This window comes from Mobula birostris, chromosome 1 (genome assembly GCF_030028105.1).
Source record: "Mobula birostris isolate sMobBir1 chromosome 1, sMobBir1.hap1, whole genome shotgun sequence".
NCBI lineage: Eukaryota > Metazoa > Chordata > Chondrichthyes > Myliobatiformes > Myliobatidae > Mobula > Mobula birostris.
The window spans coordinates 144421846-144449037 of NC_092370.1; positions in this window are offsets into that span (position 1 = coordinate 144421846).

Here is a 27192-nt window from a genome sequence, read left to right on the forward strand (position 1 = left end):
CTTCTTCGGGAAGGAAACCCTTCTAAGGTCCCGTAGAAGGGTCTCAGCCCGACACGTCGACTGTTTACTCCTTTCCATAGATGCTGCCTGACCTTCTGAGTTCCTCCAGCATTCTGTGTGTGTTGCTTTGGATTTCCAGCATCTGCAGATTTTCTCATTCGTGTATTTTACCATTTCCGTCTGGTCCGTTTGATGCCTCTTCAGAAATATACCACTTGCAGTCAACGATTGAACTTCATTGTGCATGCCCTAGCTTATGGGTGAGTGTCTCAGAGTACCCACCCCATATTGCATCTTTTCCATATCGTGCACGTATGGTTCCTCTTGTCCTCACCTACCACCTCACTACCATTCAGGACCCCAAACAGTCCTTCTAGGTGAGGCGACACATCTCCTGTGAGCCTGTTGTCCAGTACTCCTGGTGAGGCCTTTTGTATATCGGTGAGACCCGACGTAGAGTGAGAGGCTGCTTCACCGAGCACCTATGCTCTGTCCACCAGAAAAAGCGAGATCTCCCAGGCCAGCTATTTTAATTCCACTTCCCATTCCCATGCCAATCTATTGTCTTCTCCACTGCCGTGATGAGGCCACACTCAGGTCAGAGGAGCAACACCTTATATTCCATCTGGGTAGCCTCCATCCTGATGGCATGAACATTGATTTCTCGAACTTCCGGGAATGCCCCCTCCCATTTCCCAATCCCATTTCCCTCTCCCACTTTATCTCCCTACCTGCCTATCATTTCCTTCTGGGGCTCCTCCCCCTTCCCTTGTTTTCATAGCCTTCTGCTCTCTTCTATCAAATACCCCCTTCTCCAGCTTCGTATCTCTTTCAACCTTCTCCAGCTTTGTATCTCTTTCAACAATCAACTTTCCAGCTCTCTTTCTTCACCCCTCCTCCCTCCCAGTTTCACTCATCACCTTGTGGTTCTTCCTTCTCTCCTCCCACTTTCTGACTCTAACTCATCTTTTCTCCCAGTCCCGATGAAGGGTTTCGGCCCGAAACATCAACTATACTTTTTTCCATAGATACTGCCTGGCCTGCTGAGTTCCTCCAGCATTTTCTGTGTGTTGCCATAATAGGAAGATCAGGCTGAAGGGAGACAAGTGTGTTTCAGTCTTTACTAAAGCTCAGTAACAGGCAAGAAGCTGTTCCTCAAATGCAGTGTATCTGGCGGTAGGATCAGGAAGCTTTCGGACCAAAAAAGCCAGAGGAATATTCCTTCCTCCATACTTCTGTCAGAGGCTCCAGATAGCCATATCATCTTTAACAGAAACTTGCAGTTCCAGGAGGAGAACCTCTGGATGAGGACAGGGACGAGGCCGCAGAGGCCGCCTCCTTTGCAGCCTCAAAAACTCATTGTTGCTCAGGGCCCCATACACAACTCAATGTCTTTCTGGTCACAAGGTTTAAAGATTGAAGGATCACAGTCAAGTGGAGTATGTGATGCTGCTGCTATCTCCAAAGGCCTTATTTTGTCATAGGGCGTGCTATATCTAGGACCTTATTTCTGACCTTCTCCGGAATTATCCTGTTGCCCTTAGTCCATTGGAATCGCAGAGAATGAACAGTTGTAGCTGGGCCTTTTATTTTATTGGAGTTAATTTCCTATCCACTCGATTGCATGTGATCGAAATATTAAGGGCTTCAGAAACCTCCTCTTCAGAGAATCCCCACAAAAGCACATCATATATATAGTGAGCTACTTTAACGCTGGGGGATAGGGCATATTCAAGGACTCCAACAAAAGGACACCTGCAGCTGCAAAACAGACAACGCCAGGCCTGTGTTTTTACCACTCTCGCTTTGGTACGAATGCTAGGAAGCGCTGACCGCCTTGCAGCTCCGACAGTACCAGTGCATTGAGACATCAGAGATCTGTGAACACTGTGGGTTCCAGCTGGCAGGGTCGTCTACTGTTCATTATGGACACCCTTTCAGGGCGATGCTTCCTGTGTGACACGGGTGCTCAGGTGAGTGTACTGCCAGCATCGTCTATTGATGAGAAGACAAAGAGTGGTGAAACCTTGCTGGAGACCACCAACGGCAGTAAGATCCAGACTAGGGGACACAACGGTTGAATCTCTCTTTCAGTGGGTGACATTACACATGGGACTTCAACCTGGCTAAAGTGGCCAGACCTCAGCTCAGTGCAGATTTCCTGTGTGCCCAAGAGTGTTAGTTGATCTTAAGAAGTGCCGTCTTGTGGATGTCAAGGACTTTGGGTTGTTACCCTGCTCCCCCAGTAAATTCCCCACAACGACTCTGTCAAGCATATGCATGTGAGTTACTAGACTGCTGGGCAAATTACCAGACCTCACCAAGCAACACATTTCCACAACTGACTCATCAATCCATGCCCGCGCACATAGACTGGACCCAGAAAAGATGGCAACCGTGAAGGTTGTGCTTACCAACATTGAAAGACTTGGCATTTTACGGTGGTTGAATGGCCTCTAGGCTTTGCCTCTCTATATGGTTTTTAAGTCCAATGGTGGTTGCCAACCAAATGGCAAATACTAATGCCTTAACAAGGTCACCACCCACGATTGTTACCCGCTACCACTGATCAAAGACTTTTTGTCACGTTTAAATGGAAAGTTAATTTTTTCCAAAGTCAATCTAGTTAGGGGCAACCATTAGGTGCCTGTGTGCTTAGAGGACATTCCCAAAACAGCTGTGATAACCCTGTTTGGCCTCTTTGAGTTTCTGCGTATGCCATTTGGACTGAAAAATGGAGGATAAGATGGCGGCACGACGCAGTGAATGATATCTGTAATCTGTCAAGTAAGGTGCCATGCACAATCCTGGTTTGGTAGAGACAGATGCGAGAGGACGGAGGAACATCTGGAGAAACTTCTGAAATACCTTTTTCACTGCTGCTGTTACTGTGTGATCCAGAATCTCCGGAGGGGAAGGCCCTGAATCCTCGGCTTTGCTTGTTGCTCGGTGGCTGGGACGGGGTCGAGGTGCTCGGCAGAGTTGGTGCTCGGTGTTGAAGGGCTGGTTGGAGGCTCGAAGTTTTTGGACAGACTCAGACGCTGTGGTCAGTGCTTCCAACGCATCGACAGTTGTCAGTTCGTTTATGGCAGAGAGAGTTTCTCCCTTCTGCCGCCTGTTATCGGGGACTATCGGGAGTCGATCGGAACTTTGAGACTTTTTTTTAACCGTTCCCATGGTCTGCTCTTTATCAAATTATGGTAATGCTTTGCACTGCTGTAACTATATGTTATAATTATGTGGTCTTGTTAGTGTTAGTCTTTGGTTTGTCCTGCTCTTTTTGTGATGTCACTCTGGAGGAACATTGTATCATTTCTTAATGCATGCATGCATTTCTAAATGACAATAAACGAGGACTGAGTGTCCTCATAATCTAAAATCTAAAATGCAGCACAGACTTTCCAATGGCAGATGGACTCTGTATTAAAAGACTTACCTGGATGACATACTTCTTGCCAGTGCATCCAAATCTGAACACGTATCTCATCTCTGCACACTTTTCAAGCACTTAAGCCTACACGGGTTGATTATTAATCCTGCTAAATGCCAGTTTGGGTTGGCAGCCATTGACTTTCTTGGACAGCACATCTCTGCAGAAGGTGCAAACCCCTTCCATCAAAAGTATTGGCTATTATGGATTTCTTACCATCTTGCACTATTAAAAAGTTACTGTTTTTATATATGGTGAATTTCTATGACTGTGTAATTCTGTGAGCTACTGAGCTTATGCTCCCCTTGTATAGTGCACTTAAAGTTAATACCACTAATCAAGTACTTGACTGGTCAGTGGACATGACCAGAGCATTTGATGACACTAAATGAGCTCTTTCCAACGTGACCCTACTGGCACACCCTCTCCCCAACTAACCCATAGCCACTACTACTGATGCTTCAGATGAAGCCTTTGGTGTTGTGCATGACAATTGGTTGGAAGCATGTGGCAGCCACTCACCTTCTTCGATCAGGAGCTCTGTTCCCCCAAAAGGAAGTACAGCATGTTTGACCGTGAGCTTCTCGGTCTCTATCTGGCTGTCCGCCATTTTGGTTTTCTTCTAGAGGGTCACCATTTCACAGTGCTCGTTGACCACAAACCCCTCGTGCACGCGATAGCCAAAATATCAGACCCCTGGTTTGCACGGCAGCAACTCCACCTGGCTTACACATCAGAGTTCAGAACTGATATATAACATAATATCAAGGGGAAAAATAGTGCCGTGGCTGATTGCCTCTCACGGCCAGCCATTGAGACCGTACACATAGGGGTTGACTATGCCAACATGGCAGCCAACCAAGTTACTGACCCAAAGGTCCGGGCTTACTGAACAGCAGTCACGGGCCTGTGGTTGGCTGACATTAAGTTCAGGAAAGCTGAGCTTCCTCTCCTGTGTGACGTCTCAACAGATTGCCCTCGCCCCATAGTGACTGCAAACTAGAGGCGTACTCCATACGTGGCCCCTTGCATCGGGGCCGGAAGGCCTCACACTGAAGTTTGTGTGGCGCGGCCTTAGTAAGGAAGTGCATGATGGGAGAGCAGCTGGTGTAGAGTGCTAGCGGGCAAAAGTTAACTGTCATGTTCAGGTGCTGTTAGCACCTTTTGAGGTCACTGAGCAATGGTTTGATCATGTTAATGTGGGCCCTGCTGGTCCTCCTCACCCCCTCCCGTGGTTTCACGTATCTCCTTACAAGGTACCGCCAGGTCGCTCTGTCATCACAGTGGCTTGGGTGTTCATCAGCAGCTGGGTTGCTTGGCTTGGCACCCCCGACTGATAATCTTTCTGACCGCAGTCCCCAATTCATATCAAACCTCTGGGCTGTGATGGCCCAGAGCCTCAGCATGACGCACCATCACACCACGGTGTATCACCCACAATCCAATGACGTATGCAAATGGTCTTAGCCTCCTTAAAGGCTGCTCTGAGGGCTTCCTCTTATGGATGAGTGTTGGCCAGATCATCTCCTATGGGTCCTGCTGGGGATCAGAACAGCTCCAAAAGAGGACTTGCAGTCGTCTGTGACAGAGTTGGTATACCTTACAAGTGGCAGGTGATGTTATTCCTGATTCAGTGACTGCCTGGTGGGCCTCTCAGCAGCGTTCCAGTAAATTAAATTCCTTTGCACCTATTCCTATCTCCCATCATGGTGTGCCGCACCCTTGGGTCCCTGTTGACCTACATTCCACCTCGTTTGTTTTTGTCCGCCATGATGCACACCAACACCTTCTTAGGCCCCCTTATGATAGCCTGTTCCGCTTTCTGGAACAGTGAGAAAAGAAGGGTAAACCTGAATGTGTTTCTGTAGATTGCCTTAAACCAGTCCATCGAGATTTGGAGTATTCTGCTACAATGACCCTGCCGTCACAACATGACCATAAGCGCGTTAACACACCTCTGGATGAGCCAGAATCACCTGCTGTTCCTTTACCCGTGGAACATAGGACCCTGTTTGTGCTCTGGACAGGCTCACAATGCCTGTTTAGTGAATTCCTGGGGGTCTGTGTAGGGATATGTAATTGATGGAAAGGTACTTAATTCACAACCATCGACATTGAGTTGGGGTTCACTTTCAGAGGCTGACCTGATGTAATGATGTAATTATGTGAAGTACCTTTACCATGCTTTGTGTTCAGTGTTTGGATTACAATAAATGAGTTGCTCCTGTTTTCCTTAAACATAAAATGCCTCACTCATTTTTTTGCAGAAACCTACATGTTCATCAGCATTCTGGCACTCCTCCCTAACTTTTACATGTCTGAGGGGGTGCGCCTCAATTACATTGTTCTCAGCCCCATCCGAATCATCACACCAGATATCCCCATCCCTGCCTGCTGTGGAAGCATCTGTCCATGACAGCATTGGTAGAAGTGACACCACACAGTATTTGTGGAGACTAAATCCCATCCGCACATTGAAGAAACCCTCCACCGCGGTGTGTGACACTACCACCGTGCTAAAGGGGGTAGACATTGATCAGATCTAGCAGCCCAAGACTGGGCACCTATGAGGTGTTGTGGGCCATCAGCAGCAGCAGAATTGTACTCAACTACAATCTGTAACCTCATGGCCTGGCATATCCACCACTAATATTACTACCAGGCCAGGGGATCAACCTGGTTCAACGAAGAGTGCAGGAGGGCATGCCGACAACAATACCAGGCATATCTCAATACGAGATGTCACCCTGGTGAAGCCGCAATACCGGACTACTCTCATGCCAAACACCATAAGCAGCAAGTAATAGACTGAGCAAAGTGCTCCCACAACCAACGGATCAGTCCTAAGCTCTGTAGACCTGCCACATCCAGCCGTGAGTGGTGGTGGACAATCACTGGAGGAGGAGGCTCCACAAGTATCCCCATCCTGAATGATAGAGGAGCCCAGCGCATCTGTGCAAAAGAAAAGGCTGAGACATTTGCAACAATCTTCAGTCAGAAGTGCAAGTAAATGATCCAGCTCAGCCTCCTCCAGAAGTCCCCAGCACCATCAAGAAACAGCTGAAAGCTCTGGATACTGTGAAGGCTATGGGCCCTGACAAAATCCCAGCAATAGCCTGAAGACTTGTGGCCCAGAACTTGCCACCCCACTAGCAAAGCTGTTCCAGTATAGCTACAACACCAGCATCTACCTGGCAATGTGGAAAATTGCCCAGCTATGTCCTGTACACAAGAAACAGGACAAGTCCACCCAGCCAATTACCGCCCTATCAGCGTACTCCAAATCATCAGCAAAGTGATGGAAGGGTCATCAACAGTGCTATCATGCAGCACCTACTCAGCAATAACCTGCTTACGGATACCCAGTTTGGGTTCCGCCAAGGCCACCAGTTCCTGACCTCATCATCTCCTTGGTCCAAACATGGACCAAAGAGCTAAATACCAGAGGTGAGGTGAGAGTGATAGCCCTCGACATCAAGGCAGCATTAGACCAAGTATGCCCTGGCTAAAATGGAGTCAATGGGAATTAGAGGGAAAATCCTCTGCTGGTTGGATTCCTACTTGACGCAAAGGAAGGTGGTTGTGGTGGTTGGAGGTCAATCATCTCATCCTCAGGACATCATTGCAGGAGTTCCTCAGGGAAGTGTCCTAGGACCAACCACATTCAGCTGCTTCAACAATGATCTTCCTTCTATCATAAGATCAGAAGTGGGGATGTTTGCAGATGACTGCACAACATTCTGCACCATTTGTGACTCCTCAGATAGTGAAACAGGTCATACCCAAATGCAGCACGACATGGAGAATATCCGGGCTTGGGCTGACAAATGGCAAGTAACATTCAAGCACGCAGGTGCCAGGCAATGACCATCTCCAACAAGAGAGGCTCTAACCATCACCCCTTGACCTTCAGTGGCATCACCATCACTGAATCCCCTACTAACAACACCCTGGGGGTTACCCTTGACAGGAAATTGAACTAGGAATCCTGTGACGTGTAACTCACCTCCTGACTCCCCAAAGCTTGTCCACCATCTACAAGGCTCAGTTCAGGAGTTTAATGGAATACTCGCTACTCGCCTGGATGAGTGCAGCTCCATCAACATTCAAGAAGCTTGACACCATCCAGTACAAGACAGACCACTTGATTGGTACCCCTTCCACAAGCATCCAATCCCTCCACCATCGACCAACAGTTGCAACAGTGCGTACTATCTACAAGATGCACTGCAACAACACACCAAAGTTCCTAAGGCAGCACCTTCCAGACCCACGACCGCTACCATCTAGAAGGACGAGAACAGCAGATACTTGTGACCACCACCACTTATCCTGGGACCAGCATGCAAATACCATTGCAAAGAAGGCATGTTAGCACATCTACTGTCTTAGAGGTGGCAGAGTACAACTTTGACAGACTTCTATAGATGCACAGTTGCACCATGGCCTGGTATGGAAACACTTCAAAGCCAAAGAATGGAAAAACTAACGAACAGTAGTTCATACAGCTCAGTCCATCACAGGACAAATTATCCCATCTATAAGGAGCGTTGCCACAAGAAAGCAACATCCATCATCAAGGAGCCTCTACTATTCAGACCATGCTCTCTTCTCGTTCCTGCCATTGGGAAAGAGATAAAGAAGTCTCACACCAAGAGGCTCAGGAACAGCTATTAACCTTCGGCCATCAGGTTCACGAACCAGGTGACTTCACTCACCTCAACACTGAACTGACTCCACAACCTACAGACTCACTTTCAATGACTCTACAGCTCACGTTCTCAATATTCAGAGTTCAAAGTTCCAAGTAACTTTTCAAAGTAAAGTTATTATTAAAGTATGTACAACATATACAAACTTGAGATTCATTTGGGATTCATTTTCCTGCCAGTACCTACATGAAAACACACAACTGTAATCTCATCCACAAAAAAACACACAGAACAAAAACTGATAAACGTCCAATGTGCAAAAGAGTACAAATTGTGCAATTAATGAAAAATGTAAACAAACAATACAGAGAATATGAGTGTAGAGATCCTGAAAGTGAGTCCACAGGCGGCGGAGTTCGTTCAGTGCTGAGGTGAGTGAAGCCAATCAAGATGCCTGATGGCTGCAGGACAGGAACTACTCCCTGCAGTTTATAAAGTCTTTATTTATTTACATATTTATTATTGTTAGTTGTTTTTTTATTTGCACAATTTATCTTCTTCTGCACATTGTTTGCTTGCTAGACTTTGTGTATAGTTCCTCATTGACTCTATTCGATTTCTTTGTTCTACTGTGAATGCTTGTAAGAAAATGAATCTCAGGGTAGTATATGGTGACACATACTTACACTGATAATACATTTACTTTGAACTTTGAAAGGAGGTCATAAAGACAGTCAAGTCCTTTCCAGCTATATACAAGATCAACTTGATTAGTCCCACTCCCATGTTCACTTCCCATTGCACTGTATTTTATACCCTTTTCAGATACCTATCCAGCTCATTCAGAATACTGCAATTTAAACTATCTGTACTCCAGCCCTCACCGCACACCTCACATAAATGTTTTCCTTCATGTCATTGTGATAGTTTTGCCACTTTTATTCTATGCTCTCTGGTATTTCACCCTTTCCCCCACGAGAATCACTTCCCTCCATGAGCTCATTTTAGTAAACTTTTCTAAGAACTTCCCTGTAATGATTTGATCTGTATTAGCAGTATACAAGCAAAATATTGGAGGAACTCAGCAGGTTAGGCAACTGGAGGTGGACAGGTTCTTGATTAGTAAGGGTGTCAAAGGTTATGGGGAGAAGGCAGGAGAATGGGGTTGAGAGGGATAATAAATCGGCCATAATGGAATGGCAGCCCTGACCCAATGAGGCAATTGACCTAACACTGCTCCAATGTCTCACAATCTAATGGAATATCCAATCTTGTTAAATACTTACTTAACAAAACGTTTTTAAAATCTATATTTCCTTCAATGACATTCTCTGTCATTTCATCAGCAACTTCTGTCAAATTGATTGTACGTGACTTCCTTTTCAAACATCCATGCTGCCATTCCTTAAGTAATATGGCTTCTAACTCTGTCCATGATGATTGTCTCTAGAAGTTTCTCTACAAAAACTAGTCTATGGTTGCAGACCTTATCCCCAGAGCAGCATTATCAAATCTATAAAGAGTTGGAATGTGATGTTGAGGGTCTCTGGAATGTCCTCTCTTATTTCCACCAGCAGCCTTGGATGCCTTCCATCTGAGCCAGGTGACATTTATTTTAAGATCAACTAGCCTTTTTGGTATTATATCAATTATTATCTCATCCAGAATCCTGTTGACATCTTCCTCTGCTGAGAAGTCATCAGCATCTTCTTCCTGGGTGATGAATGCACTTGGTGGCCACTTTATTAGATACCTCCTGTACTTAACGAAGTGTCCTCTAAGTGTATGTTTGTGGTGCTCTGCTGCTTAGCTCTTCTGCACACCACTGTGTAACACATGGCTATTTCAGTTATTATTGCCTTCCTGTCAGCTCCAACCAGTCCAGCTATTCTCCTCTGATCTCTCTCATTAACAAGGCAGTTTTGCTCCCAGAACTGCCACCCCATCTGGCACCAACAACATTTTCAGGGTCAAGGTCACTTAGGTCACCCTTTTCCGCATTCTGATGTTTGGTCTGAACAACAAATGAACCTCTTGACCATGTCTGCATGCTTTTACACATTGAATTGCTGCCACATGATTGGCTGATTAGATATATTTGTATTATTGATCAAGTGTACAGGGGTACCAAATGAAGTGGCCACTCTGTAAAGCACTATTTAGTATCTCATTCATTCTGTCTGGCTTCCTGAGCCTTTTTGATCCCAGACCTCCTGTTACAACCCTTTAATTTGTTACATAGATACGCAACATTTTTGGATACCCAAAATTTCATTTGTTATTGTATTTTTTTCACTGTCTGGGTAGTTTTTTCAGTGAATCTCAGTGTGTGAGAGGTTATACATATATTATTTCATTAATTTCACTGTGATAGTCCAAAGTTTTTAGTGAAGTTCTTGTAGGCTATTTTCTAGCTGAAGTTTGGATTTTCAGAAGAGGGGTAAGCATTGTAAAGTGGCATTTTCAATTTTAGCTAGAACTGTATGAGTGCATAAATAGAAACAGGAAAGCACAGTGGATCTCAGGGTATATTCTCTGGTGGTGAAGAAGTTTTTGAAACTTCTTTACGTCATGTTTCTTTTTTCATATCTGCTGTACTTGCTCAGAAGATATAAGTGTTAAAGTCACATTTCTACTACAAAGGTGAAGGTACTGACCACGTTCAATAAGAGAGATTCTAAATGCCTATCCTTAACATTTCATAGAATTATCATTATTTCCATCACAACACCCTATTGGATCACCAGTTGCAGTGGAGTTTAAGATGGCACTATGAAGATGGTGGTTTAAAAGCAAAGGAATTCGATGAAAAACATAATTAATAACACTTTTTAAAAAAGTAAATTGTAGTAAACTATCATCGCAAACAATGAAGAAGCGAGCGAAAGCAAAGCGAATTTGCGAGATGTTACCTGCTGGTGCGCTGCAAAATCAACGCACACTTGGAGTTGGAGCCGTGCTGGTTTGAGTGGATGATTCAGAGGGGAGAAGATGAGACAGAAGAGTTCCAATACCTGTCTATTAACCTGGGTGTGAGGTTGAAAGTGTTGAGTCGATTTGGAGAGGTCAAGTATGGCTTCTTCGGCAACGAAACCTAAGTCCAAAGCGAATTGCTGCGTGACATGTTCTAGGCCCAGAGCAATTCACCACGTTGAGGCCCGTGTCCTAATGTGAGGTACAATATGCCATTTGGCCAATCTAAACGTCTGTCATGGTCCAGATGGGGGTCCCTTTAAATTTACTTTGTTTATGTTACGATCTGGACTGTTGACTACCTGTTTCCCTTTGGTTCCCTGTTTTCCTGTGTCCTTCGGCCTTGGTAATTGGAGGCAATTTACTCTCGGCTGAGCCGGTAGTTTATAGTCCCTGGCTTCAGTCGTTCAGCGTGAGAGTGTTTGCAAAGTCACCAAAGGTACGGCGTGCCAATGCCATCTGGGCGGAGCAAGCCTACTCTCTGCCTGAAGCGAGTGCTGGTAATTCGCCTTTCCTCACCGGAGCAATCCTGTCAAGTTACCCCGCCGAAGCGAGCCTGCAAAGTTTCCTCACCGAGGTGGGTCCATCAGTTAACCCGCCGGAGGGAATCAAGAACCACTGTCTACTGTTCCCAGGCCGAGTCTAGAGCTCTCCACTACCCGGAGGCTCCAAGTACCACGTCCCGGCCCTGGCAGTTCCAAGTACCACGTCCTGGCCCTGGCGGCATCCAAGTATCAAGTTCTGGCCCTGGCATCCGTGATTCCTGTCCATACCCCCTGTCTGAATCCCTTCTCTGCTCCTCCCTCCTCTAGCCCTAGCCTCTAGCCCTCGCCTGCACCTCTGTCTAGTTCTATCGCAGGAGCAAGATAGGATCTGCCTGTCGTTGTTTTGTACTGTCCAGTCTCATGTTAGTGTCCTGTTGAATATGAGTCCTGGCCCTATGTCCTGTACCCAAGGAGGGGTTCCGGCTCTCTGTTCTGTGTGTGAGTCTCGGCCCTATGTCCTGTACCCAAGGAGGGCTCCCGGCTCTGTGTTCTGTGTATGTGTCCATGGTTCCATGTACCTGCTCTCCCGAGACCGAGGCTCTGTTTTCCATGTTCCTCCTCTCCCTAGCCCAAGTCATGTCTATGCCTGGTTCTGGGGTCCGAGCCTGAAGCAAGACCCAGGTACTCGGAGTCCATACCCAAACCTCTTCATGTCTCGTCTAGTTCCAGGATCCGATTCTGAGTCCAAGCCCAGACCCTTAGTCCCAGCCTAGTCATAGTCCTGAGTCCTTGTCCAGTTCGCTATTCTTGCTTCTGCTTTGCTCTCCTGGTATCAAACAATAAACTCAATTTAATTAACCTCACAAGAGCCTGCTGGCCATGAAACTAGCAGGCATGAACTTCAGATTGCAGTTCCTGCCATTGATCTCACCGGCTCCAACACCCCAGGGCATATTCAAAACCCGGACTCCAGCAACGACCATGGAGATATTCAAAGTGATTGCACAACCACCAACTGCGACTCCAGCCTTGAACTCCAGGCCGGATCTTTATGTGCTGCTGTTGTGACTCCCGTCTCCCCTTCCCCCACCACCATTCTGCAACCCCGTCTCCCTCAGATCCCACTGTCAGCTCCTGGGTACTCAGAGGCTCCGCCTTCCTCTCACCCCAACCATCCCCTCTCCACTGACACCCCCAGCCTCCCCCCTCCCACCTCTGATCCCAGCTCTCAAGATTCCAGCCTTGTACTCCAGGCCGGGTCTTTACGTGCTGCCATTGTGACTCCCGTCTCCCCTCCCCCCCTCAATACTCTGCAATCCAGTCTCCCTCAGATCCCACCGTCAGCTTCTGGGCCCTCAGAGGCTCCATCTTCCTCTCACCCCAATCCTCCCCTCTCCACTGACACCCCCAGCCTCCCCCCTCCCCCCTCTGATCCCAGCTCTTATCCGTGCCGGGTCTTTACCATCCCCTCCGACCTTCAACTGTCGGAGGCAGAACGCTCTGTCCTCAGTAAGGGCCTCACCTTTGTCCCCCTTCGCCCACAACTCAGCAAGTTCCGTGTTCGCCATGATGCGGAACTCTTCTTCCGCCGTCTCCGACTCCGAGCCTACTTCTTCGGCAAGGACTCTTCCACCCCCACCGATGACCCCTTCTCCCGTCTTCAACCCTCCTCTTCTTCATGGACACCCCGCTCTGGTCTTCTGCCTGCTCTGGATCTCTTTATCGCTAACTGCCGACGGGACATCAACCGTCTCGACTTCACCACACCTTGTCCCCATTCCAACCTCACTCCTTCTGAACGCTCTGCTCTCCACTCCCTCCGCACTAATCCTAACCTTATTATTAAGCCCGCCGATAAGGGGGATGCTGTTGTAGTCTGGCGTACTGACCTCTACCTTGCCGAGGCACAGCGACAACTCACGGATACCTCCTTTTATTTACCCCTCGATCGTGACCCCACTAAGGAGCACCAGGCCATTGTCTCGCACGCCATCACCGACTTAATCCACTCAGGGGATCTCCCATCCACTGCTACCAACCTTATAGTTTCCACACATCGCACTTCCCGTTTCTACCTCCTACCCAAGATCCACAAGCCTGCCTGTCCTGGCCGACCTATTGTCTCAGCTTGCTCCTGCCCCACCGAACTCATTTTTGCATACCTCGACACGGTTTTATCCCCCCTTGTTCAATCCCTTCCGACCTATGTTCGTGACACTTCTCACGCTCTTAAACTGTTCGATGATTTTAAGTTCCCTGGCCCCCACCGCTTTATTTTCACCATGGATGTCCAGTCCCTATATACTCCCATCCCCCATCAGGAAGGTCTCAAAGCTCTACGCTTCTTTTTGGATTCCAGACCTAATCAGTTCCCCTCTACCACCACTCTGCTCCGTCTAGCAGAATTAGTCCTTACTCTTAATACTTTCTCCTTTGGCTCCTCCCACTTCCTCCAAACTAAAGGTGTAGTTATGGGCACCTGTATGTGTTCTAGCTATGCCTGCCTTTTTGTTGGCTTTGTGGAACAATCTATGTTCCGTGATTATTCTGGTATCTGTCCCCCACTTTTCCTTCGCTACATCGACGACTGCATTGGCGCTGCTTCCTGCACGCATGCAGAACTCGTTGACTTTATTAACTTTGCCTCCAACTTTCACCCTGCCCTCAAGTTTACCTGGTCCATTTCCGACACCTCTCTCCCCTTTCTAGATCTTTCTGTCTCTGTCTCTGGAGACAGCTTATCCACTGATGTCTACTATAAGCCTACTGACTCTCACAGCTATCTGGACTATTCCTCTTCTCACCCTGTCTCTTGCAAAAACGCCATCCCCTTCTCGCAATTCCTCCGTCTCCGCCGCATCTGCTCTCAGGATGAGGCTTTTCATTCTAGGACGAGGGAGATGTCTTCCTTTTTTAAAGAAAGGGGCTTCCCTTCCTCCACTATCAACTCTGCTCTTAAACGCATCTCCCCCATTTCACGTACATCTACTCTCACTCCATCCTCCTGCCACCCCACTAGGAATAGGGTTCCCCTGGACCTCACTTACCACCCCACCAGCCTCCGTGTCCAACATATTATTCTCCGTAACTTCCGCCACCTTCAACGGGATCCCACCACTAAGCACATCTTTCCCTCCCCCCCCCCGCATTCCGCAGGGATCGCTCCCTACGCAACTCCCTTGTCTATTCGTCCCCCCCATCCCTCCCCACTGATCTCCTTCCTGGCGCTTATCCGTGTAAGCGGAACAAGTGCTACACATGCCCTTACACTTCCTCCCTTACCACCATTCAGGGCCCCAAACAGTCCTTCCAGGTGAGGCAACACTTCACCTGTGAGTCGACTGGGGTGATATACTGCGTCCGGTGCTCCCGATGTGGCCTTTTATATATTGGCGAGACCCGACGCAGACTGGGAGAACGCTTTGCTGAACATCTACGCTCTGTCCGCCAGAGAAAGCAGGATCTCCCAGTGGCCACACATTTTAATTCCACATCCCATTCCCATTCTGACATGTCTATCCACGGCCTCCTCTACTGTAAAGATGAAGCCACACTCAGGTTGGAGGAACAACACCTTATATTCCGTCTCGGTAGCCTCTAACCTGATGGCATGAACATCGACTTCTCTAACTTCCGCTAATGCCCCACCTTCCCCTCATACCCCATCTGTTACTTAGTTTTATACACATATTCTTTCTCTCACTCTCCTTTTTCTCCCTCTGTCCCTCTGTATATACCCCTTGCCCATCCTCTGGGTACCCCCCCGCGTCCTTCTTCCCGGACCTCCTGTCCCATGATCCTCTTGTATCCCTTTTGCCTATCACCTGCCCAGCTCTTGGCTCCATCCCTCCCCCTCCTGCTTTCTCCTATCATTTCGGATTTTCCCCTCCCCCTCCAACTTTCAAATCCCTTACTCACTCTTCCTTCAGTTAGTCCTGACGAAGGGTCTCGGCCTGAAACGTCGACTGCACCTCTTCCTAGAGATGCTGCCTGGCCTGCTGTGTTCACCAGCAACTTTTATGTGTGTTGCTCACAAGATGTGTCTTGTATTTGGGTCCACCCTTGCTCCCAATGCCCACCCATTGTGACAACGCCGGCCCAGATAGACTTGAAATACAAGGTGTTGAGAGTTGGCGAGGTTGGATCACTGTGAGTGCCGAACTGAGGGCTTCTCAGGTGGCGAAATCTAGGCCCAAAGCGATTTGCTGGTGGCGGGACTGGGTCCTGGTGCAAGGCTTGGACAGCTTAAACACCGGCCTAGATAGTCTTGGGCCTCCTCTTTCCACTGCACTAAGGCTTTGAGACTGCTGTGCTTTGTGTCTGTGAACTTTGCGGTGATTTGCCCCGCTAATATGATAGCCTACTTTGGGCCGCTCTGAGGATTTGAATCTAAGGACTCAATTTGGTTCAGAATGCTTCTGTTGTTTGCATGATTTGTTCGTTTTTTTTTTCTCTTTCTCTGTGAGCACTGGCATGGTTGGTCTTATTTTTTAAAAATTGGGTTCTTTCGGGTTGCTTGCTTTGCTTGTAAGCAAACAAATCTCAAGGGCATATAGTTTATACATTCTTTGATAACAAATCTACTTTGAAGTTCAGAGGCTGGGTATCCTCTACAAGTGACTAACGTCCTGATACTCAGATCTCCCACAATGAATAAGTACCAAGCCAGCAATGGGGTGAACTACTTTCCACTTGCCTGGATGAAAGCAGTGCCAATGACACTCAAGAAGCCTAAGACAAAGCAAACAGAACAGCCTATTTGTTTAGCATTCCATCACCTATCTTAAACACACATTTTCTCCATCACCAGTAAAAAGTGTGCATCGTAGACAAAATACATTGCAGTTATTTGGTCTGGCTATTCCACCAGCACATCTCAAACCTGCCACCTCTACCAGCAAAAGGAATAAGAGAAGCTTGCATATGAGAATGCCATCTCCTGCAGTTTACTTTCCCCCTCCACACAATATTTGATTTGGAAATTTATCATTGATCTTTAGTCACTGCTGTGTCTAAATTCTGGAAAACCCTATCTAACAACACTCTGAGAATACCTTCACTAGGACCACCTTAGTTCAATCAAAGTGGTTCATGATGACCTTCTCAAGGGCTACTAGGGGTGAAAACCAAATGTTGGACCTGCCAATGATGTCCAGTTCCCGAAAAATGAACACAGGTTTACTTCACAAACAAGAGAATGCTGGAGGAACTCAGCAGGCCTGGCAGCATCTATAGAAAAGAGTAAACAGTCAACGTTTTAGGCCAAGACCCTTCAGCTGCCTGGCCTGCTAAGTTCCTTCAGTATTTTGTGTGTGTTGCTGGTTTACTTCATAAGCAGATGCAATACATCTCCAAACTCTTGGACCCTGCTTTTCAATTAGATCCTTGACTTCCTGACCAAAAAAAAAAGCAATCAGTCGGGATAGGTAGCAATAATTCTGCCACAACGTTCCTGAACATTGTTGCCCTATGAGTCTGCATAGTCAGCCCCTAAATCTACTCCCAATACACTCACGGATGCTAAGGCAGATTCTGCTCTAACTCCATGCACTAGTTTTCAAGTGGCATCATTTTTGTGAACTGAATCTCAAATAACGATGAGTTGGAGTACAGGGTAGAGACAGAGAGCCTAGTGGCGTGGTGTCCCTCGACGTCAGCAAAACAGAAGAGCTGGTCATTGACTTCAGGAAGTGGGGTAGTGCATGCACAGCCCTGTTTACATCAATGGTGCTGAGGCTGGGAAGATTGAGTACTTCAAGTGAACATCACCAATAGCCAGCTCTGGGCCAACAATGCCATTAGAAACCTTACTTCCTCAAGAGGCTAGATAAATTCCATTCCATTTCCCCCTCACCAATTCTATCCAGATGTTCAGCCTATGACTTCAAGAAGCTGTAGAGTTGTAGACACAACTCAGCACATCACAGAAACCAGCCTCTCCTCTGTCTACACTTCTCTCTGCTTTGGTAAAGCAAATAGCATAATCAAAGATTCCATTCACCCTGGACTTCTCACTCTTCCCATCAGGCAGAAGTTTCCAAAGCCCGAATGAATGTACTGGCAGGTTCAAAGACAGCTTTTATCCCATTGTTCCCTATGATATGACTTTTGAGCTCACAAACTTTCTCATTACAACTTTGCATCTTATTGCCTGTCTGTACTGACTTTCTCTGTAATTGCAGCAGCTCCTTCTGCATCCTGTTACTGTTTTCTTTTAAATCATATTGTCATTGCACATACAGCTGTCCTGCGATGCATCATCCTACAGTGTGGGGGCAGCTATCTAAGATGTCATAACGGGTGAAGAGCATCCAGTTGCTTTTGCATCAAGGACATTAAACAAGGCAGAAAGCCAGTATGGCTAGATTGTGTGGGAAGCACTTGTAATTGTTAAGAAATTCCATTGATTCCTCTTTGGTTGATGATTTACACTACTGATGTTAATTTTTGGTCCGCATGCGGGTTGCTAGTCAAATGCATCATTGGGCTCTGTTACTATCTGCACATCAATATGATATAAAGTACAGGAGGTCCAGGTACCATTTGAAATCTGATGGACTATCCAGACTTTCCTTAGCTGTTACAGCTCCAGAGACATCTCCTGAAGAGATCTTTTACTTCAAGGAAGTACCTACAGCTCTGATAACTCTGGTGCAATTCTAGAAACACACACTACTGACCCTGTTCTATCTAGAGTGGTGGACATGGTAACTCATGAACCAAAAGCAGAACCAACCATAGAAATGAAACCTTACCAGGCTCGATGGAAGCAAGTCCAAACAAGATGTTTACTATGGGGCTACTGTGTTGTCATTCCCCACCATTAAGAAAACATGTGCTTGACCAGCGACATGCAGAACACTGTGGCATAGTGCATATGAAAGAAATTGCATGCAGCTACTTCTGATAACCTGGACTGGATGTAACTATTGAAGAAAAAGCCAAAGCATACTCACATTGACAGTGAATGAGAAATGTTCCTCAGCTTGCTCCTCTGCATCCATGAGAATGGTCTGAAGAACCATGGCAGAGGATTCACATAGATTTTGCAGGACCATTAGACCATGTTCTTGGTCATAGTGGACAGACACAGTAAATGGCCTGATGCTGCCATCACGAAGAGCATTACATCTGAAAAATGCACTGAGGAGCTACACTCCATCTTCAGCTGTTTTGGACTTCCTCAACAGCTTGTAAGTGACAATGGCTCAAAACCCCTGTCTGAAGAGTTCAAGGCATTTATGGGAGCAAATGGTATTCAGCACATCAAGTCAGCACCATATCACCCAGTCACTCATGGCTCTAGTGAACGATTCGTACAAACATTGAAACAAGCCCTCAACTCTTCAGTGGGAAGTGGATCCCTCAACCTTTCTTGCTGACATATCATAACACACCTCACACTACCACCAAAATGGATCCAGCCGCTGCACTGATGAAAACACTGGCTTAACCTGCTTAGACCCCAAACAAAAACAGATTTTGCTAAATGAACAGAAAACCCAAGCAGAGAGATGTTTCAAATGCAGTACAAAAGTTTCACTACAGGAGAGAGCGTGCTTGCCCGGAACTACATCTCTGGAACAAAGCTGATACTTGTGACAGTGGTGGTACAAACTGGTAATGTGTCATACACAGTGGAAACTAGTAATCACAACATCTGGAGAAGACAAGTTGATCAGCTGTTCCCACTCTGAAGCTACTGAAACCCAACACAAACTGACTAATCCAGATCCAGCTGTAGAAATGGGACAGGATTCTAAGGCAACAACTGCAAAACTTCTGTTAAGATCAAATAACACAGACATTGCTCCTCCATCACCTGTGCTTTCTGAGTATTCTCCCTACTGACAATGCGGTGCCCAAGTCAAGATCTATACATACACCACCAAGAGGTAAAATGTCTTTGGCGTCATCCTCCAGGTCGTCAGTTCCCTCACAGGAACAGGCGGCCTCCAGGCAGATTGAATCTCCAGTTTTGTGACTAACTTTCCACACATGGGACAGAATAATCCCTAGGGTTATGTCTGGGCATAGAGGCAGTCTACCCTCTTTTCCTAGTTTAGAAAAAAATATTTTCTGTTGTTGGTTGAATTTGATGATTACTCCATTGAATGTTAATGGTTCAGCAGCTGGTCTGTGTAGGGAAGGGGGAGAAACCTTTAAAAGAAGGGGGAGGGATACGTAATATATTCACGTATACAGTACGTTGATCCTTCTGGGTTGATATTGAGCTTCCCCGTACTGAATGTAACATGAGAGGGGATTCTGTGTAGATGACTTACAGTAAAATAAGCGGAAGCATGTTTGTTTCTCACCTCTCCGTTTCTCCTGTGTGTTATTCACAGCCACCTGGCTTCCCAGTATCACAAACATAACAGATAGAACATGGAACACAGTACAGGCCCTTTGCTCATGGTGTTGTGTCAACCTTTTAACCTACTTTAAGATCAATCTAACCCTACCTTCCTACATAGCCCTCCATTTTTCTATCATCCATGCACCTGTCTAAAAGTTTCTTAAATGTCCCTAATATATCTTACTCTCCAATCACCCTGACAGTGTGTTCCACGTACCCACCCCTCTCTGTGTAAAGGAACGTCCCTCTGACATCCCCCCCTATACTTTCCAAGCGCTTTGTTCTCCCTCAATGCACCGTTATTATGAAGTTATCTGTACCAATGACATGGTTTTTCACAGTACCCTAGAACATGTGACAATAATAAACTAATCAGTCTGGCTCGCTTCTGCTCACTCTTCCGCAATGTTCACTCCTCGTCTCCGCGGTGCCAAGGCTGTGGACTGCTACACATTTTGTGCCTGCGAGCTTTGCGGTGATTTGCCCCGCGAGATGATGAACTGAGACCGAAGCTTTGGGCCTATCCCATCTGCTTTGGGATTTGTGTCTACGGGCTCAATTTGGTTTGGAGTGTTGTTGTTTACTTCTATTGTTTACATGATTTGTGTTTTTTCCCCTCTTTTTTTGCTCATTGGGTGTTGGTCTCTTTTTTAATTGGGATCTTTCAGGTTTCTTGCTTTATGGCTGCCAGTAAGCAGACGAATCTCAAGATTATATAAATTATACATACCTTGATAAGAGCAGTACTTTGAATCCTTTGAATTTACTAAATATTGAAGTTAAGTGGGGGTGTTTAATGCTTTCTCTCCAGCGTTTAGTGATTCATGCTCCAATGAATTTTAAATTTAATCACATATTAAGAAGAGAAAGCCGCTTCCGTGTTTAATGCAGGATAGGGGTTAGAATGAGTAAGGTTCATGGTTAGCAGTCTAAGGCCATACTCTACTGTGTGGATATGAATCCTTATACACAAAATGACACATATAATAGCTAGATTGATGCACATACAGTACATTGACAATCAGATCAGAATCAGGTTTAATATTACTGGCGCATGTTGTGAAATGTGTTGTTTAGTGCCAACAGTTCATTACAATACATAGTAATAAAATAAAGTGAGGTAGTGTTCATGGGTTCATTGTTCATTCTGATGGCAGAGGGGAAGAAGCCATTCCTGAAATATTGAGTGTGTGTCTTCAGGTTCCTGTACCTTCTCCTTGATGGTAGCAATGAGAAGAAGGCATGTCCTAGGTGATGGTTTCCTTAACGATGGATGCTGCCTGTTTATATCATCACTTTTTGAAGTATCCTAGATGCAGGGGGAGGCCACAATCCTTGCTTGCCATGCTCTCATCTGCCATTAGACCCCATCACCCTGTAGCATGACCTATCCCGTCTCCTGATTTCCTTCCTCTGAATATTAGGTTCTGCTCTGTCACTAGGCATACTTGCCCATGTTTCCTGTGTGTGGCCAATTGTTTCTGGTTTATTTGCAGCCCTTGCACACTGTTTTTCTACCCTGCTCTTGGGTCATAGTCTGGTTGCTCTTCCTGGCTGGACTCTTCCCAATGTTCCTGCTACCAGTGGTGTAGGAATATGTAACCAAATATTTACTGCTGAGTGTATTTGAATAAATGTAGGTGATTGTGGTTACTAATGGTAGCCACCTACATCACAATGTTCTAATCACAAAGTGAGTTCTGCCCACGAGAAACTGTGTCAGTTGAGAGAAACTATGGAGGAAACTCCTCTAATTTGGTTGCCTGAAAGAAACCATCCTCATCTGAAGTTTTCTTCCTGACATTTTCCAAACAGATCTATTCAACCCTATCTCAGTGCAGATGTTTGCTAAGCTTTAAACATCATTGCTCTGTTACCGTTTGCTTTTTCTCACCTCAGCACTCTTCACTTAAAGAATCTCTCTGCTGGAATTGTGCTAATCTTCAACACTAATGGAAGATTATTCAATCTGCATTGTTTCCATTCTAGAAACAAGACTTCTCGAACCAACTTTAGTCAATGAGCTACAAGATGTAGAAGATGCTTATGTATGTACAAATGTATATGTTAAGAAGCTGAGCAACATTGTTCACTTTTTACAGAGTGGGAGCTGAGTCTCAAAGAAGATAGCTGATAACAAATAATGAAATGTATCATTTTGTTCAGTGTGACTGTTTGAAGATCAAGTCCTCAAAGCCAACATAAAAGTCACAGTCTATCAGACGGAAGTGTGTTAGAATCTGCTTCCGAGACTTCAATCATTTGCAGCAGGCACCCCATGGCATTCAAAAGATACCCAAATAGCTCAGTTTTAAATGACCACTTCTTAATCCTTTGACTATGTCTACGTGCTCATGCTTCCAATAGAAGCATCTTGGTATTTGCCCTAATATCCCCCCACTGATCCTACATGTTCAGATATGATTACTCCTCATTGTCCTGAAGAATAAACTAATTTCATTAGCCATGTGGGATGGGACAACTCTCTCAGTCATACAAAGAACACTAATGAATCTCTGCCTCCAATGTTAGTATGTTTTTTCTTAGATAAGGAGATGAAAACTCTGCACAGTACCTCAGGTGCAGCCATGCTAGTATCCCTGTACAACTCTCTATTTCTAAACTTCAGTCTTCTTACAGTGAAGATGCCTTTTCCCTTTTAATCAGTTACTGCAGCTGCCTGCTATTTTTTAAACAAGAAAACTCAAATCCCTCTGCAGTTTGGGCATTTGTAATCTTTCTTTATTTACATAATAGTCCACTACTAAATTCCTCTAACCAGAGTATATAACATCATACTTTCCAATATTTAATTTGCCAAGTTTATGCCCACTCATCCAATCAATATGCTGTTGTAGATTTCTAATGATCTGATTGTGAAGTAGCTTGCCACCTGTTTTCATGCCAGCAGTAAATTTAGACTCCTTATCCCCTTCCATCTTCAGGTTGTTAGATAGATAGATAATTTATTGAACCCAAAGGGAAATTACATTGTCACAGTAGCATTACAAGTGCACAGATATACAAATACACAAATATTAGAAGAGAAGTAAGAAAGAATAAAAAATAAGTTACTTCTAACAGTCTAACAGGAGGAGGTCATCATTTCCCCGGCTATAGGTTGAGTTACTATGGAGCCTAATGGCCGAGGGTAAGAATGAGCTCAAATAGCGCTCTTTGGACCAGCACAGCCTATCAAGAGAAATGATAAATAATACAGGGATAAGAACCTATCCTTGGGGCACTCCATTAGTTGCATCTATCTAGTCTGAAAAAAAACATACTTTCCAAATATCTGTTCTAATAGACTTTCTATAAAACTATGTTCCTCTTATCATGTGCACCAGCATTTTATATATCAGATAATCAACATACGTTAAATCTACAGATTTCCCTCTATCATCTCTGCATGCTAAATCCTCAAAGAGCTCTGGTAAATTTGTCCTTTCATCCTGATGTAAGGCCTTGGCCCAAAATGTCGACTGTTCCATAGATTTCGCCTGACCTGCTGAATTCAAATAAGTTGTACAAAAAAAGTGGGGAGGTAATGTTTATGGGTTCAATGTCCATCCAGAAATCTGATGGAAAAGGGGAAGAAGCTGTTCCTGAATCACTGAGTGTGTGCTTTCAGGCTCCTATAGTTCCTCCCTGATGGTAGCAATGAGAAGAGGGCATGTCCTGGGTGATGGGCGTCCTTAATGATGGAAGCCGCCTTTACCACTCCTTAAAGATGTCCTGGGTACTGAGAAGGCTAGTGCCCATGATGGAGCTGACTGAGTTTACAACTTCCCGGCAACTTATATCGATCCTGTGCAGTAGCCCCCACCCCCACGTCCCAATGCCAGACGGTGATGCAGCCAGTTAAAATGCTCTCCATGGTACAACTGTACTGTGAAAATTTGTAAGCGTTTTTTGTGAGAACCAAATCTCCCCAACCTCCTAATGAAATCTAGCCACTGTTGTGCCTTCTTAGCAATTGTACCCGTATGTTGGGCCCAGGATAGATCTTCAGAGACTTTGTGGTTGTTGCTCTGGAATTCCAGCATCTGCGGAATCTCTTGTGTTTAAGTAATCTAAGCATTTCTGATGTAACCTGTAGCAAAATCTCAGGTCCCACACTGGCCTCATTTGTCATTTTAGAACCTGCAGAACTGGAGTGGATGTAAGTTACCTGTGATCCCAAGAAAAAACTTAAAAATAAGAAAAAAATTCCAATGAATTTCAATTACCATATATTATAGTAACAAACAACATGAATACTAAATGCTTGCTTTTAAATGTTCCTCTACTTCTAACGGAGAATTGAAAGTTGTTTCTGGAGATTTTAGGTAATTTAATGCAATGAGGAATGGCAAGTCATATATCAAGGGTCAGCCATAAGACTGAGGCACTGCCTCTCTTTAATGTTCATAAATCTTTGGAATTCTCTTTTGATAGCTGTCAATGCTGATTCATTGAGTTTACTTATGTTTGCTATTATTTTCCCAGTTGTTCAAGAACCAATGATGATGGATAATGGACAGGAAAATGCAGCTGAAGGCATTGAAAACCAAGCTTAAACTTATTCATTAGTAGAACAGACTTAGCATACAGTACACTATCACTGTCAAGATCATATATTTCCACAAGTTTTACCAAACCAGTGTATAAGAAATAACTATGACTTCTCATGAATAGGTTACAAATGGCCAAGAACATTATAAGTAGGTGCCACCATATTTTCTGAGGGGTAAGAACATTGTGTGGTGCTTGGTGGGGTTGTGCATGGTTGACAGCTCGCCCTAGCATTCCTACCAACCAGCACTGCTTACTGTTCTTGTTTTAAAATGCATTCATGGAATTATGGTGGGATGTTCAAATTCATTTATTGTTATATTTTAGCTTGGGTATACAATTATCCACTTGTGAGTTTGTGGGTCACCCTGACTGTAACCGGGGTGCGTGATAATTACCTCCCCCTTCTGTATGTGACTGAGGGGATGCTCACTGAGACAGTGGTGAACCTTGTCCTGGCACTGAAGGGCGATGCCCTACGGGCCCTGTTTAACCTAACACCGGCTGAGCAGTGTGACCACAGGGCCCTTGTAGTGGCTCTAGAGCAGCATTTAAAGCAGAGGCTACTGCAGGAAGCAATGAGGGAAGAACTGGGCAGCAGACAGCACCATGTGGGAGAAGGCCTGGGGCGTTCAAAGCAGATCTCTGCCACTGTGTTCAGCATGGCTACCCCCAGTTCCCTCCCGTGGCCCGGGAAGAGCTTGCCCTCTCCACCTTTGTAAAGGCGGTGGTGCCATAGTGCCTTCGGCAGCATATCACCATCATCGCTGGCAGGAACAGAGAGGCCAGAAGGCTTTCCAGTGCTGTCCCACATGCTGTGAGCCCTGACTTGTGTTACTGAGGTGGGAAAGGAGCCCGTGAGACAGGTACAACAAACACTTCGCTGGCCCCACTGTGTACCAAGGAGCAATCTCTGCTACTGGTGTTACGACTCAGACCATGTGGCCCGGAACTGCCCCACGCCAGCGCAGCCATCTGGTAACACCCTGAGGGCAGTGCTACCCGAGAACTCTGGCAGAACCCCTCTGTTGTCACCCCTCCGGGCGGGCCGTTTGGGTGAAGAGCAAGGCTTACACATGGATGCCTGCGTGGTGGAGGGCATCAGATGCCGCATGTTGGTGGACACGGGGTCAACCATCACCACCATCCGTCCCGGTGTTCTCCCCAGCATGGACCAGCCATCTCCGCCTGGGTGGACAACGGCACCAGTCCGGTTGGCTACCGTCACCGGTGACTGTGTGGCGATGTGAGGGAAGAGCTGGTTGGTCATCACAGTCGGGAAAAGCACAGTGGAGCACAAGGTTGGCAGCCGAGGCTGGGGAGAGCTCCACCCTGGATTCAGAGACCAAAACCTTGTACTCTCAGTGGGGCACGGTGGAGATGAGTGACAGGTTGCTGTTCCAGTGGTGGCCATTTCCCTGCAGCCTGGGGCTCCACGTCACGGTGCTGTGTTCGGTGCACGGGCTGGTGGGGGCTTGGTCTTTGCCTTGGGCAGGTTGCACAAATGCTTCCTTTGGCCTGGGTGCAAGCAGAATATGGAGCAGTTCGTGCACTGCTGCGATGCCAGCACATCCCAGAAGGGGCTGGGCTGCCAGTCTAGGATGCCAATGTAGCAGTAGCTGGTGGGGGCCCCAATGGAAGGCATAGGGGTGGACATTCTGGGTCCCTTTTCCTGCATTGATGTAGGGAACCACTACATTCTCATGGCCTTGGATTACTTCATGAAGTTGCCAGAGGCGTACGTGATCCTGGACCAGAGTGCCATCACCTCCGCTAAGAGACTCGTGGAGGAGTTCTGAAGTTTCGGTGCCTCTGAGGAACTCCACAGAGACCAGGGGTGCAGGCGTTTGGCAAGCTCTGCTGGTGGTTGGAAAATGTGGACCCCCCCCCCCCCTTCACCTGCAAAGCGACGGGCTGTTGGAGCACTTTAACTGCACTCTGGCTCCATCCTCATCAGCTGTTACCAGCACAACTGGATCGCCACCCACCCCGACAGCAGTTTAGGAGAGCACCAGGTGTATGCAGGCTGTGCTCTTGTTCGGGCACGAGCTACACATGCCAGTGGAGCTGGTGTTTGGACCCCTCCTGAGCTAGAGATTCCCAGGGAGGCTGGTTTAGCAGAATCAAAGGACAGCCAGCAGCTGCCAAAAATGGGCCTATGATACCCACAGCTGAGGACAGGAAGTTACTGGGGTGACCTAGTATGGGTTTTCTGTGCCTCCCAGAAGATGGGACTATCCCCCAAGCTGGGAAGCCACTGGAAGGGGCTGAGAGGGGCGCTTGTCTGCATCTCTGATGCAGTATATCGGCTGCAGTTGCCTGAGCAGCGGAAGGCGGTCGTGCTGCACCGGGACCGACTGGCACCGTTTCAGCCCTTGGCCACCACCGCCCCAGCGAGGCTGAAGGTAAGAAGTGACACTCCAGGTGCTCTGTCCCTTGTCTCACCAAACAGCACTTCTCCTGGGGGGTGGAATTGAGATCCTCCTCAGCGCCCAGTCGGCAGCAGTGACCACCACCAGGACTCTTGGAATTTTTTATGGGCCCTGAGGGTGTGAGGGATGACTGACTGCTCAGGGGGGACATGGTCGACAGCTCACCCCAGCATTCCTTGCGGTCAGCGCTACTTAGTCTTCTTGTTTTAAAATGCTTTAATGGGATTATGGTGGAATGTTCAAGTTCATTTATTGTTACATTTTAGCTCAGGTTACACAGATGTTTGTTTGTATGTTTGTGGGTCAC